The 16,547-nt window shown below is 38.7% G+C and overlaps 1 pseudogene; it reads left to right on the plus strand.

The window, feature by feature from the left end:
* The first annotated feature begins 398 nt into the window (after positions 1-398).
* LOC122692413 lies at positions 399-15,965 on the plus strand (annotated as a pseudogene).
* The last annotated feature ends 582 nt before the right edge of the window (positions 15,966-16,547 follow it).

Raw genomic sequence — 16,547 nt, forward strand, 5'->3', positions numbered from 1 at the left:
TGGAGAAATACCAGTGTCTGAAAAGCATGATTTATATATAAGGTCGCAAGCAGAATTGTGTGACAGCTGTGTAGAATACCTGAGGAGTGGCAGGAAATGAAGCCAGACTGCAAATGATGTTATGAACTAATTGAAGGAGTTTGAACTCAAATTTTGAAGGTTTACGTGGTAGTCACTGAAGGATGTTACCTAGAAGAAAAACAGAATGAAATTTACTTTTTAAAAATATCTAGCATTCACTGGAATCTTGTATATGCCTAGCTAAGTTCCCTATATGGATGAGTTCATTTTATTCTTCACAATAATACCATTTAATAGAGGAGTTGGGAGATACTAAATAATTTGTCCAAGTATTCAAAATTATTTGGTGGCTGGATGGGATTAGAACGCAGGTTTCTTGGACTTCAGAGTTCATGCTTTTGGCCCCTGTGTTTGTTTTACTGTATCTTGCATGACAGAAACACAGGACCCGGAAATACGCTCAAATCGGTTTATGGGCCCCAAACATTTCTCTTGTGGCACTGAGCTGTTGTTGCCACTGTACATCCCAAGCTGGAGGACCCTCCTGGAGGCAGCCGCATCTGATAAAACTACCAACTTGAAATAGATCCCGAGCAGAGACTGTGGGCAGATCAACACCAGCTATCCTTGCGGGACAGAAACACCACCCCAGATCATCGTGTATCCTCATGTAGCTCTTCTGGGATCAAATGATCCCATCAACATGAATCATTTGAGTGTAAGACACAGTTTCTTTGGGGAACTAAAAAAGGCATTTCTTCTTAGAAAGTTCTTGTTCCCCCTTTCTTTGACTTCTTAACTAGGTGTTAAGAGGGGAAATTCAGGCTTTCACTGCCTATACAAATTCTTTCCATCTTTGTTATTACTGTTTCCAAGTATTATGTGCCTTTTCCCCTAACATTGTGCTTAGTCACCCAGTCGTGTCCAACTCTTGCGACCCCATAGACTGTAACCTGCCAGGTTCCTCTGTCCATAGGATTCTCCAGGCAAGAATACTGGAGTGGGTTGCCATTTCCTTCTCCAGGGGATCTTCCTGACCCAGGAATTGAACCCATGTTTCCTAACATGGTGGCCTTTGTTAATAAACTTTTTGAACTTAATGATATTTGACAATTTACAGATTATCAAGTCACGTTTCAAAATAAAATGATAGCAAATTTGGCTTTTGGTGTTAGGGCAATTTCTCTGCTTTTCTCATTATCGTCCAGAAACAGGGTCATCCTATGTGTCATTTTTAAGCATCCAGTCCCATCACTTCAGGGCAAATAGATGGGGAAACAATGGAAACAGTCAAAGACTTTATTTTCTAGGGCTTAAAATTACCACAGACGGTGACTGTAGCCATGAAATTAAAAGACACTTGCTCCCTGGAAGAAAAGCTATGACAAATCTAGACAGTGTATTAACAAGCAGAGACATTACTTTGCCTACAAAGGTCTGTCTAGTCAAATCTATAGTTTTTACAGTAGTCATGTATGGATATGAGAGTTGGACCATAAAGAAGGCTGAGCACTGAAGAACTGATGCTTTCAAATTGTGGAGTTGGAGAAGACTATTGAGAGTCCCTTGGACAGCAGGGAGATCAAACCAGTCATTCCTAAAGGAAGTCAACCCTGAATATTCACTGGAAGGACTGATGCTGAAGCTGAAGCTCCAATACTTTGGCCACCTGATGCGAAGAGCTGACTCATAGGAAAAGACCCTGACGTTGGAAAAGGTAGAAGGCAGGAGCAGCAGGGAATGACAGAGGATGATATGATTGGATGGCATCACCAACTCAATGGACACGAGTTGGAGCAAGCTCTGAGAGATGGTGAAGGTCTGGGAAGCCTGGCGACCTGCAGTCCATGGGGTTGCAAAGAGTCGGACACGACTGAGCGACTGAACAATGGCATGAAGATGGACCTCCTTATAGGTTAGGATGGCCTAAAGCAGTAAATATCAAGAATGGGGCACAGATACTTTCAATTAATAACTGCAGCTTTTTTCTTGGTTAATTGTTTTGCTTTATATTCCGATATAAAGATATTCAATGACCATTTTTTAACTGTGATTTTGTTTAGAGTAGAGGTTCTTAAAGTTGCTTTGGGGACTTTAAAAAGACCCTGAGACCTTTTTAAGAGTCCTGTGAGATCAAAAATTATTTTCATAGTAGCGTTAAAGTGTTATTTATCTCTTTCTCTCGAATTGTAGTGTTTTTCAGAAGCTACATGCTGCAGTTTATCATACATTATATCTCAAAACAGATTGAGTACAGAAGTCAACTGCAGAATTGAATGCAGAATTGTCTGAGAATTCAGCTGTATTCTATTAAGCCAGGCATTAAAGAAATTTGCAAAAATCTATATATTTTTTGAAAATATAATTATTTTCTATCAAATATGTTATTTCTGTTAACATGTTGTAGTGGGTTATTATTGTCATTTTAAAACAAATTAATATTTTAAAATAGTTTTAATTTTCAGTACAGTAAATATCAATTACTATAATCTGTATGTATACGGAAAAGCTCTTTGAGGTTCTCTGTGAATTGTCAGAGTGCAAAGGGGTCCTGAGACTGAAAAAGTTTGAGAATAGTGGTTTAGCGAATTCACTATAGACTGTTTTCCAGTGATTTTAAGAGGAGGGTGTATATGCTGACTACAGACACCACTCCCCTCTTGCTAAAAGAAAATGAGAGGAAGCAGAAATCCATGCGTTTACAGGTCCCTGGTCTCTCCACGTCAAACATGCCTCTCTGTACAGTTGATCTGTTTCCTTGGTAACTCAACTATAACTGCCACCTGTGGCCCATTAACGACCTCCCTTGGCCCACTGCATTTCACAGGGCAATGACTATCTGGGAGTAATTAGGGAACTTGGTAAAGAAGTTTCTTCAATCAGGAAATTGGTTCCTTTGGAACTTGTTAGCATTAACTCTACAGTCAAGATCATGAAAACGTTTACTGAAATTAGTAAGTGTTCAGGTCCTCTGGGGAGCACTTACCAAGGGCGAACAGTGTCAGGAGTCAGGGACTAAGAGTTTATTCTTAAGGGTTTAGGTGTCGGTTTTAAGTAGTGATGAGGGAGCAATTAGGTTAAAAGGACTCCTGAGTTTCTAATGAAAGCAGACTTTGAAGCCCCTCCCTGGGGTTAACTGGTCTAGAGCAGGGGTATGAGCTGTAATTAAAGTCTACTTTAAATCCAGTGTTCCCCTTCACTGACCCCCTGTGGCCATCGCAGACTTAATTTAAGAGTAACACAGGTTGTCAAACTTGGAGAAGTTGGTCCAACTTCAGACAATCTTAGTCATTTGTGAATTTCTGACAACTTGATCAGTCTCACCTCCGAGTAAAAAGCAATAGGATTTTTCCCTAGCTAACACTCTGAGGCTTTTAAGACTTGCCTAATACAAGCACATGAATTTAAGGTAAAATCAAAATCTATAAGCAGAACACAGCTTTATTTACCTTGGGGAAAAAAAAATGCTGAGAACTCAACAGAAGTGAAAGGAATGATCAAAAGGTAGAGCAAAAGGTCTCCAGCTCAATGACACATCCTGCCACTCCGAGAGCTCTGCACCAGCTAAGCCCAGCCCCTTACAGAGAGTGGCAGCTCTGGGACACAATGGTGGTGCTGTCCTCTTAGCTCTTCCTGTCATTCACATGCTTGATAGATGACTTGAAATGCTAAGCACCTAAGGGATTATCAAATTGTATTCAGAAGAGCAGTAGTCAGGGAGAACATTTCAGCAGGAAAATTTTGCAACATTGAAGAAGAAAAATAAGGTATTAAAATAAATAATACTTTGAGTGCCTGCTATGGGCTGGGCACTGTGTGAGTGCTTTGTATTTGTTCAGTTAATATTCTTTAGAGTCTTATAGCTTGGGCTCAGGTATGACCTTCCTTTTACCCGAGGACACCTAGTTGTGGGGAGCTTACCCACATCATCCAAAACTAAGCAGCAGGAGTGGTAATAGAGCATCTTTCCCTTTAACCAAGTCCCAAGTTTTTGGCCATAGCCTACACTCCTCCTGTCCCACTTACTTCTTCATTCAGCTAGTGTTTACTGAGGAATCTTTCCATGCCAGACCCTGAAATAGGGAGACCAGACAAACGCTGTTCCTACTCACATGGAGCTATGGTAAAAGCAAAAGACAGAAATCAAACAATATACAAATCAGCATATCATTACAAATGAAGATATATATTTAAAGGAATATATAATGCAAATGAATTACATATATATATAATATACATGCATACATGAACTTGACTTAGGCTGGAGAAATCAAGAAAGACAGCTCCAAGAAAGTGAAATTTACATTAAAATCTAAAGTTTGAGTAGGAATTAACCAGGGAGTTTTTTTTTTTTTTTTAAACCAGGGAGTTTATGGAAGGTAGGTGGTAGAGACTGTGTGATGGGCAGAAACAACAGAGATTCTATGGCAGCAAGAAGCAAATCCCAGGCTAAGAATCCAGAATTCAGTGTGTGATATATGACTGAGAGGTAACAGGGATTAGGGATGTAGGATCTTAATGCCTGTTAAGGAAGCTATTAAAAGGCTCCATTGCTGTATTTTATCTTGAGGTTTTGTTTTTAAAATTTTTTTGGCTGTTTTTCTTGTGTGAGAAATATTTCACATACAGAGTATAAAGAAGCATGTAAAGAATATTCATGTTAACACTTCCAGTTGAAACACTGTAATTGAATCATGCTTCTAAATCACATGAATTCAATAACAATTGAAATCTCTTGTATATCCCTTTGAAAACTTTTAAGCCCAGGGCAGACTTGAACAGATTTGTGTTTTGAAAAGATCTTTGTGAAGCTGGGGCATAGAGAATGAATTAGAAGGAAATGAGTGTGGATGCAGAGATTCTAATTAGTTGACTACTGACGCTGTGTACATGAGGTATGTGCACTGGGTGGCAGTTAAAGGGACAGGAAGAGTAGACAGATGGGGAGGTATTAGGCTGCAAATGGCACGACCAAGAGTGATGGCTTGGTAAAGGGGAGTGAAGGGGTGGAAGGGGAGCTGAAGATATCTTCTAAAATACTCCTTCATGAAATGAAGTAATATTTCTAGGTGGGGGGGAAATGATCTGTCCTTGAAGATTACTCTAGAATTAAGAAAAAAGTGCTATGAAATCAGAATGGAAACAGAATAAGGTGATTGTTGAAGGCAGTATAGTTAGATTATGCATATTTAAAAAAATTTTCTAGGTAATGCTAAAATGTATTCGAGAATAGTAGCAATTTACATTCCAATTTAAATGGATGAGTTAAATTTAAAATTTTTTATTTTATATTAAGTATAGTTGAATTAATAATGTGTGTTAATTTCAAGTGTACAACAAAGTGATTCAGTTTACATACATATATTTATACACGCACATGTATCTGGGCTTCCCAGGTGGTGGTAGTGATAAAGAACCTGCTGGCCAGTGCAGGAAACATAAGAGACATGGGTTCGATCCCTGCTTCGGGAAGATCCCCTGGAGGAGGTCATGGCAACCCACTCCAGTATTCTTGCCTGGAGACTCCCATTGACGGAGGAGCCTGGCGGGCTACAGTCCCTAAGGACACACAGTTGAACACGACTGAAGTGACTTAGCATGCAGGTATACATGTGTCTATTCTTTTTCAAATTCTTTTTCCATTTAGGTTATTATAGAATATTGAGCATAGTTCCCTGTGCTATACAACAGGTCCTTGCCGGTTATCTATAAAGCAATATGTACATGTCAATCATGAACTAAATTTTCAAATGAGTTAAACTCTTAAAAACTTTAGCTTATATTTTAGATTGATGTATAAAAGTAATCAATATCTCCATGTACCCTATCCTTCTCCTTCAATGATATCTGGATTTGGGCTTCTACCAGATTCATCACTCTTATCATTCAGTAGGACTTTTGAACTCGAAGACTTGTTCCTTCAGCTGTGTGAAATTTTCTTAAAGGTTATCTTGGACTATTGTCCCTGTTCCACTTTCTTTTCTTGCTCCTTTTGGAACTCCTCTTAAATAGGAGTTGAGTTTCTGGATGTATCTTTCATATGTCAACTTTTCTCTAATGTTTTCCAAACATTTTTCTCTTTATTATTTTACTTTTCCTTGGCCAAGCGGCATGTGGGTCCCTGGCAACCCACTCCAGTATTCTTGTCTAGAGTATCCCATGGACAGATGGAGCCTGGCAGGCTACAGTCCATAGGGTCACAAAGATTTGGAAATGACTGAAGTGACTTAGCATGCATGCATGAGAGACCTTAGTTGCCCTACCAAGGATGGAACCATGCACCTGCAGTAGAAGTGCCAAATCCTAACCGTAGAGAGAATGACTCAATTTTCTTTTGAAGTCCCTCCAACCCCTTCTTCAAACATTTTCTTTCTCTTAGTCAGCTCATTCTATTTCTTATCTATGGATTCAACTATTTGTTTTTCAGTGATCATAATCCAAAGTATTTCATGTTTAATGGAAGCATCATTTTGTAAAATGTTTGATTTACTAATTGAAGTAATTTTAACATAATTTTGGATATTTTTATTAGGCATTCTCTTTTCTATTTGTGAAATTGTGTTCCTCTTTTTCAGACCATAGGTTTTTCCTTAATGCTTGGTGGTTCTTGATTGTCAGCTCACTTTTGGGTTTAAAATCTCTGTTTACTTATCCATGATATAGTTTCTGATGAGATTCTTTTTACTGTTTGAAGGAGTAGAACATGTTGCCATGTGGAGTATGTCAATGGTTTATAAATTTTTGGATTGTTGGTGCAATACATCCATCTTGGTTTTTCTAAGCTACCTGGAAAACTGTCATAAATCCCTATCCCCAGTGTTAACACTCCCTGCTCTAGCCTTGAGATTGTAGCCTACTGCTCAGCATAAGCAGATGAAAAGGGGCTGGCCAACTTTGAGATTTCCCTATTAATAATTCTGATAATCATTAATCACTCACTGATCCCAAATTACTTAGAGTTCCACTGAATCACTTTTTAACTCTTCTGCTTATGGTTTTATCTTGGGGTGTTCCCCATTTTCCCCTTCATCATATATAATTAGATAACTCTATCCACAGAAATGATAATTTTAATCATTTGTCTACTCCTTTTGGATTTCCTTCCTCATTGTCTCACCTGGCTCTTGGTCTTGGAACACTGCCTTAACTGGGACTTCAGGAACACAGGTACCAACCAGTATACCATAAATGGGTTACAGGTATGATGGGAAATTCAGAGTTTGATGCCTAGTGCCTCCTGGCAAGAGTGAAATATTTTACATCATTATGTTATTAACATGTTAATTTAAAAAATATTCTCCGATGTGAAAAAGACTGGAAACTACTACTCTAGAACAATATGGAAAATAACCCCCTTCTTAAAAAAATTACAAAATAGTACATATGGTATCATACTGAACCTAGTGATTTATTTTTGTCTCTGCTTATGTATCTTTCCCGCCTTCTAATTGTGTTTGTGCTTTCTCCTCTGTCTTTCTACATCTCTTTTCTTTTCTTTTTCTAAAATTATCACTTGGGCAGAGTTGCCCAGGAGGTGCCCATTATTGATCATTTCAAAGAAGTAGATTTTCCCCCCTTTAACTATACTAATTTTCTATAATTCATATCTCTGTATGCTTTAGTGTACTTACTGTTTTTGCTATATTATTGTTAGTATCTTCTAGGCCTTTTGGTTGAATGTTTTATTTTGTATCATTCTTATTTTAAAATTATTAGTGTTAAGGCTACAATTTTTTTTCAGCTCACCACATCGAATAAATAGTTACCTGCAATGCTTTCATTTGATGATGATGACTTATTTCTAATTATTCTATAAAATAGAGGTTATTTTTAAAACTCAAGTCATTTATGAGTTGTGTTTATTTCCATGTGCTTAAAACCTTTGTTTTTCTTTGTTATCAATTTTTAGTTTTATTTTGGTGAAATGCTCTACTCTATGATTTCTGTTTTTTTGAGCTTTATTGATATCTTTGTATATATGATATATGATCAACTAAAGCCTAATATATGATCATATATATATCACATTATATCAATATATAATAAATGCACGTGTGTTATAGGCATTTGAAGAGCATGTGTTTTCCCACTGGGATCTTAAGTTAAGCACAGACACTCATACACATGCATTCACAAATACATCTGGTGGTGTTTCCTGCTTCATCATAATGTCCCCAAGTCACAGTGTCCAAATGACTACTTGATCATTTGCTTGCTGTCCTCTGCTGGCCCAGCAGAAGCTCAGATGCTTTTGTCCTGCTGTTGACCTTGACAGCTTCTCTGATCATCTTGTTAACTCCAGTGCCTCATCAGGGATTGCTGCTGTTGCAAATGGACCTTGATTGTTGCTGGAACCTGAATAGTCTGGGCAGTTCAAAACAAAAATGGAGTCGGGTGGAGAGAGTCTAGAAATGTTGGCTAGAATTGCTAAAGCTTGGTATTGATACTATTTGACAGGTCATGGGATATTAGGAGGAAGGAACAACCAAGAATAATACATGATTTATGACCATTATGGAAACCAGCCAGTTTACAGAAAAACTGATTCTAATAGTTTTTTTTTAAGTTGATTTTCTTGGGCTTCATAGGCATCATTGCAAATAATGATAATTTGATGCTTCTTTTCAGTATTCAGTCTCATAAGTTTGATGATGGCTAAAATTTCAGAGACTTTTCTAGGTCTCAAGGAGTAAGAGAAGTCCAGCTGAGATCTGGGTTACAAAAGGAAGCACCCCTACCCAGACCCTCACTCTGGCTGCTTCTAGTGCTCTGGCATCATGGAGAATTTGAACCAATTTTGTGTTATCCAGATACAGCCAGAGCTCAATAACTCACTTCCTAGGAGTTCGTTTAAAGATGACATGATTGGGGAGATAGGTAACCTCTAACAAAGATTATTCTGATCAGGGAGAATTTCTTATCAAACCAACTCAGAGAAGATTACAGCCCCTCCACGTTGGAGGAGGTCATCAAAAGGAATATGACCACCAGTTGACCCTGGACTAGAGACCTGGACCTTGGCAATTGAAAGTTCCTCATCCCCTCCCCTGGTGGCTAAGACAGTAAAGAATCTGCCTGCAATGTGGGAGACCGGGTTCGATCCCTGGGTCAGGAAGTCCCTTAGAGACTTCCTGGGGAATGGCAACCCACTCCAGGATTCTTGCCTGAAGAATTCCATGGACAGAGGAGCCTGGTGGGCTACCGTCCATGGGGTTGCAAAGAGTCGGACATGACTGAGCCACTAACACTTTCACTTTCATCCCCTCCTCTGTCCTTGGAATGTACATTCTGCCCACTGTTTCCACAGTAGGAGCCAGTTTCAAAGACATAGCTGTGAGAGAGCATGCCTTGTTGAGAATATCCAGATGGTACATGTGAATGAACCCAACTAAAGGCTCTTTTAAGATTGCAGTGTCAGTGGCCCTAGACAAACCTCCTATGTACTTTCCCTTGCTTGTTAAAACTGTCACCTACCAATCTGTGATGGGCCCCTTTCTTTTGCGTCTCTTCACCATCACAAATGACATCTAGTGAACCAACACTTGCCACTTTTCAATGCCCTTGGATTCCTCTCCTCTCTTAGCCAGGGATTGCAGGAAATAGAAGGCACGTTCATGGGGATTTTGAAGAGCATTGAATGAAGGGACTGTTTACCAAGGTAAAGGGGAAGTTAAGGGGACCCTCAAAGAATGTTGTGACTCAGAGACTAGAAAAGGCATTTACTAAAAAGAAAGCTATTAACACTGATAGACAAGAAATGGTAAAAAGGAATGAGACCAGAGACCAGTGGAGGCTGGAGCTGTAGAGCCGTGGCAGAGGGTTGCCTGACAGGAGCACCAGTTGTAGAGAGACCAGGCACTGTCAGAACCATAGTACTAGGGCAGGGGGGAAGTCAGACACACCTACCCTGGCCTCTCTCCCCCACCCTCTTATCTTCTGCTGGTGCCTTAGATCAGCTGGATCCAACCAGAAGTAGACATCTAGAAGCCTAAATGATGCAGTGTGTGTGTGTCCACAGCCCACTGGGACACGGAGTAAAGTAGAGAAGGGCAAGAATAGATTGCTGGGAGGTCTTAAAGAGAATATCAAGTACATACACTGATATTTATTTCAGTGAGTTGGGACCAGGGTGCAGGATATGTTTTGCATAATATTGCTGTTGATGTTCAGTTGCCAAGTTGTGTCCGCCTCTTCGCAACCCCATGGACTGCAGCATGCCAGGCTTCCCTGTCCCTCACCATCTCCTGGAGTTTGCCCAAGTTTATGTCCATTGCATTGTTGATGCCATCCAACCATCTCATCCTCTGTCATCCCTTTCTCCTCCTGCCTTCAATCTTTCCCAGCATCAGGGTCTTTTCCAATGAGTCGGCTCTTCCCATCAGGTGGCCAAAGTATTGGAGTTTCAGCTTCAGTGTCAGTCCTTCCAATGAGTATTCAGGGTTGGTTTCTTTTAAGATTGGTTTGATTTTCCAGCTGACCAAGGGTCTCTCAAGAGTCTTCTCCAGCACCACAGTTTGAAAGCATCAATTCTTGGGTGCTTTGTCTTCTTTATGGTCCAGCTCTCAAAGTTGTACATGACTACTGGAAAGACCATAGCCTTGACTATATAGATCTTTGTCAGCAAAGTGATGTCTTTGCATTTTAACACACTGTCTAGATTTGTCATAGCTTTCCTGCCAAGAAGCAATAGTCTTCTAATTTCATGGCTGCAGTCACCATCCACAATGATTTTAGAGCTTAAGAAGAGTAAATCTGTGACTGCTTCCACCTTTTCCCCTTCTATTTGCTGTGAAGTGATATAGGACTAAGATCATGGAAGTTTTTTTAATATTTAGTTTTAAGCTGGCTTTTTCACTCTCCTCCTTCACCTTCATCAAGAGGTTCTTTAGTTCCTCTTCACTTTCTGCCATTAGAGTGGTATCATCTGCATGTCTGAGGTTGTTGATATTTCTTCTGGCAATCTTGATTCCAGCTTGTAACTCATCCAGCCTGGCATTTCTCATGATGTACTCTATAAAAGTTAAATAAACAGTCATACTACTTTCTTTCTCAATCCCAAACCAGTCAGTTTCTAACTGTTGCTTCCATACAAGGTTCTAACTGTTGCTTCTTGACTAGCCTACAGGTTTCTCAGAAGACAGGTAAGATGGTCTGTTATTCCCATCTCTTTAAGAGTTTTCCACAGTTTGTTATGACCCACAAAGGCAAAGGCTTTAGTGTAGTCAATGAAACAGAGGTAGATGTTTTTCTGGAATTCCCTTGTTTTCTCTATGATCCAGTGAATACTGGCAATTTGATCTCTAGTTCCTCTGCCTTTTCTAAACCCAGCTTGGACATCTGGAAGTTCTCAGTGCACATAATACTGAAGCCTAGCTTGAAGGATTTTGAGCATAAATTTACAAGCATGGGAGATGAGTTCTATTGTCCGGTGGTTTCAACATTCTTTGGCACAGCTCTTCTTGGGAATTGAGATGAATATAATGTATTAGAAATCATAGTACCTGAGCAAGAGAATCAACCCAGTACTGCTGTTCTGTGATGGCAATTGTGGATGTGAAAGACATGAGCCAATAGACATAAAATCATAGTTAAAACTTTAATTTATGTGAACTTCATGTATTTGTATACTAAGAACATTTACCCTTCATTTCTTAACAAGCATATTTTTAAACTTTCATTTTATTTTGAATTTGGCTATTTTATAGCATATAGAGCATTTTAAATTATGTTATTAAATCTGTCATTTTTACCTTCATGATCCTGCCTTTAATAACATGCTTAGAAAGTATTGTCCTACTCCAAAGGATTTATAAGTTTCACCTAGTAATTGAGTATTTTTATATATTTATATTATATAATTTGTCTGTATATATATGTTATATATAAAATATACAGTAAATTGGAGACCCTCTCAAACAAGAGGAATGGAACACTGATACATGCAACAGCACAGATGAGCCTTGAAGATGTAATGCTCAGGGAAAGAAACTATTCACACGAGATCATATGCTGCTTGATTCCAGTGACATGTGTGCTGGGCGTGCGTGTTCAGTTGTGTCCGAGCCTTTGTGACCCCATGGAGCCCGCCAGGCTCCTCTGTCCACAGAATTTTCCAGGCAAGAATACAAGAGTGGGTTGCATTTCTTTCTCCAATGTGATAAATTAGAGACTCATTATTTTATTGACTTGTGAGTACTTTTTATACAATCTGAATATCAAATTGATTGCATAGAATTCAAATATTTTTCACAACTGGTTGCCTTATAATATCTTTAGATTATGTTAAGTATTTGTAAAACACATGTGATTCAAATATGTCATCATTTTCCTTTATGAATTCTAGTCTCTGTCATCTTAGAAAAAGGTTTCCTACCTAAATACATTGAAATATTGAATAACGTTTTCTTCATTTTCTATGCCTTTAGAGCCAGTTTCAGAGACTTGAAAACATTTTTTCAAAATATGTTGTTTCACCAGTTTTACTGGGGCATGGGCCTTTGGAGCTCCTCATGCTGCCATATGGGAAGTAGAATTCCTCTTGTGGTAGTTTTTATTTGCATTTCATTAATGGCTAATGATACTAAGCATTTTTTCATACACTAATTGACCGTTGGCATATTTTTTTAATCAGGAAAATATCTATTCAAAAACTTTGCTTATTTTAAAAATTGCTGCTCATATTTATTGTTCAGTTGTAAGGTTTTCTTGTATTTTCTGGATATAAGACCTTCTTCATATGATATATGGTTTGCATGTATTTTCTTCCATTCTTTGGTTGTGTTTTCATTTTATTGATAGTATCCCTTAATATACAAAGGTTTTTAGTTTCGATGAAGCTGTATTTATTATTTATTTATTCATTTATTTCTGGTTGCTTGTGCTGTAGGTGTCATATCTTAGAAATTGTTGCCTAATCCAAGGTTGCAAAGACTTATACTTACGTTTTTTACTAAGGTTTTGTAGTTTTAGCTCTTGCATTTAGGTATTTGTCTCATTCAAGTTAATATTTGCACATGGTATGAGGTAGATGTTCTAGTTCATTCTTTTGTATATGAAGATCCAGTTATGTAAGGTCATTTATTGTAATTTTATTAAAATTATTTAAATATCTAAATTAAATAAATGAGAATTATATATTGTAATACTATACTTTCTCACTGTGGAATATGATACATCATCTCCACTTATTCATAGTGAGGAGACAGTAAACAGGGTCATTTTTGGATAAATCAAGAAAATAATGATGTAACAAATGTTAGAGTTTTGTGGTGGCCAGTAAAATTATTGAAGGAGATTATTGCTTTTCTGCTTCCTACCCTGCTGCTGTGCTTCTGCAACTCTTGACACCATGTGTTTGGTTTAGTTTTCAAATTAAAATGTGAAGCAATACATAAAAATAAAAGTGTATATGCACTGTGACTTAGCAATTCTACTTTTAGGAATCTTATTCCAGAACATTCATTATCCAACTGTTTACTGCAGCAATATTTGCAGTAATAAAATTTATTCATAGGCAAATGATTAAATAAGTTGTGGTATTTCCATGTTATAGCCTGTGTTCTGTGTAATTGGAATCATTTAGTCCTTCCCACCTTCTGGTCTTGGCCCAAGAAATAAGAATATTTATCCTATAAGAATGAATGTTGGGAAAATGGTTTGCACATTTCCCTCTCTCTCCTAATGACACATGGAAGTTTGAGAGTCTGTATGACTTATCTGATTGGTGAGATTAGAGAAGACTGTATTAATCTTTTATTTGTTCCTTCTTAGATCCAAGCATGTTCTCTTGTATCTCTGCAGTAAGTCTTCTAGGTAAGCTCTTCCTCTGTGGGAAAGAACTGTAGAGATCTAACTGATTTCATATATATATATATGTATTTATTTATAAACATATTTTGTCTGTGCCAAACAGCTTGTGGGATCTTAGTTTCTGGGCCATGGACCAAACCTGGGCCTCTGCAATGGAATTTCAGAGTCGTAATTACTGGACCACCAAGGAATTTCCTGGCTTTGTATATTTAGTTGGGCTTCTCTAATTCAGCCTTATAAACCATTCAGATTCAAAATTCAGTGAAAAAAGCAAGGCATATATATAAGTATATATACATATATTATGTGTATATATGCACATTTATAGATTATATTAGATATATATTTAACAAAATTAGATTTGCATATCAAGTACATATTTATATAAAGCAGAAGTTTATATAAAGGAAATATGTATATCAGTTGGTGAACTTTTGTTAAAAGTAACTTGTGTGAAGTAATAGTAGGAGGGAGCAAGAGAAAGTTTTACTTTTTATCTCAGTGTATCACTTTCTTTCTTTCTATAGTTTCTTTTGGAGAAAGAAATGGCAACCGGCTCCAGTGTTCTTGCCTGGAGAATCTCATGAACGGAGGGGCCTGGTGGGCTATAATCTTTGGGGTTGCAAAGAGTTGGACATGACTAAGCAACTAACACACATACACACACATTGTTAGAATATTTTAATTTTTACAATACTGTGTTAATTAATATAATTTTTTTAAAGATTGAAGAAAAAAGCCCTGGAGGAAAATACATAAAATTTTAATAGTGGTTCTAAGAAGTGAGACTGTGGAAGGCCGTATTACTTACTTTGTGGTGTTGGTGTTGTTTAGTCGCTGAGTTGTGATCTACTTTTGAGACCCTATGGACCACAGCCCGCCAGGCTCCTCTGTCCATGGGATTTCCCAGGAAAGAATACTGGAGTGGGTTGCCATTTCCTTCTCCAGGGGATCTTCCAGACCCAGGGATTGAAACTTCATCTTCTTCATTGGCAGGCAGATTCTATACCACTGAGCCACCACAGAAGCCCTATTACTTGGTGGTGGTTTGGTGGTTTAGTTGCTAAGAGGTGTACAACTCTTGCAACCCCATGGACTGTAGCCTGCCAGGCTCCTCTGTCCATGGGATTCTCCAAGCAAGGATATTGGAGTGGGTTGCTGTTTCCTTCTCCAATTACTTACTTGTTTATGCTTAATATTTTAAAACAATAACTATTTTTTAAACAAAAATTGAAATATATTAATATTTTCTTTTCATTTTAGGGAACCACTAACCTCTCTTTAATTGCATTGTTTGTTACATTTTGGGACTGTTTCAGTGTTTCAGTTTTAATTAACATGTTGCTGTTTTGGTTTTGGCTTTAATTATATTAACCTGAATACTTGCTCATAACCCCCTGAAACAAACCTTACGTGATCACGGTGTTGAGTGTTAATACACTGTTGAATTCAAGTGCCACATATTGGATTTAGAACCTCTGGATCTGCCCCAGTCACTGAGCCGCCGCCGAGGACTCAGCAGCCTCCCCCTTGAGCCCCCTCGCTTCCCGACGCTCCGTACCCTCTGCCCGCCTTCTCCCGCCGCCGCCTTCTGCAGGCCGTTTCCACCGAGGAAAAGGAATGGTATCGTATGTCCGCTATCCAGAACCTCCACTCTTTCGACCCCTTTGCTGATGCAAGTAAGGGTGATGATCTGCTTCCTGCTGGCACTGAGGATTATATCCATATAAGAATTCAACGGCAGGAAGACCCTTACTACTGTCCAAGGAATCGCTGATGATTACGATAAAAAGAAACTGGTGAAGGCGTTTAAAAAGAAATTTGCCTGCAATGGTACTGTAATTGAGCATCCAGAATATGGAGAAGTAATTTAGCTACAGGGTGATCAGCGCAAGAACATATGCCAGTTCCTGGTAGAGATTGGACTGGCTAAGGATGACCAGCTGAAGGTTCATGGGTTTTAAGTGCTTTTGGCTCACTGAAGCTTAAGTGAGGATTTCCTTGCAATGAGTAGAATTTCCCTTCTGTCCCTTGTCACAGGTTTAAAAACCTCACAGCTTGTATAATGTAACCATTTGGGGTCTGCTTTTAACTTGGACTAGTGTAACTCCTTCATGCAATAAACTGAAAAGAGCAATGCTGTCTAGTCTTGAAGTCCCTCATTTAAACAGAGGTCAAGCAGTAGGCGCCTGGCAGTGTCCAGCCTGAAACAAAGCAATAACAGTGATGTTTCAGCCAAGTCCAGAGCTCCAAGATCACAGATGGCTATGTCTGGCCAGAAGCTCCTCGGCAGTCCCTCTGCAAAGTTCCTGCCCTGAGAAAATGTCACCACCTGAACAGTCCTCAATGAAGCGGAGAGTGGAGGATGGGTGAGGCAGCTGTACTGCTAGAGGGTGCATTCGGTGGTCAGGAAAGGATTCCTTGATGTCTCCAACGTCACTGAATGGTCAGAGCTTAGAGCAGCCACCCTCCAGTGAAGTGACAGGACATCTGGCTTGCCACCAAGGTCTTCATGAGCAGACATGTTCTAGCTAATCGATGTCCAAACTAGAATGTGAGGCCAACCTTCTGTCAGTTAAACTTTTGACAAGGGAACAAATTTCAAACCAATGTTATCAGTCACGTAGCTGTAGAGCTTGGAACTTACTAGCAACAGCTGCCCAATGCCTTGTGAAATAAACTGGTTTTTTGGTTTTTTTCCCCCCTCTTCAGTTTTA

This window comes from Cervus elaphus, chromosome 1, assembly GCF_910594005.1.
Source record: "Cervus elaphus chromosome 1, mCerEla1.1, whole genome shotgun sequence".
Taxonomy (NCBI): domain Eukaryota; kingdom Metazoa; phylum Chordata; class Mammalia; order Artiodactyla; family Cervidae; genus Cervus; species Cervus elaphus.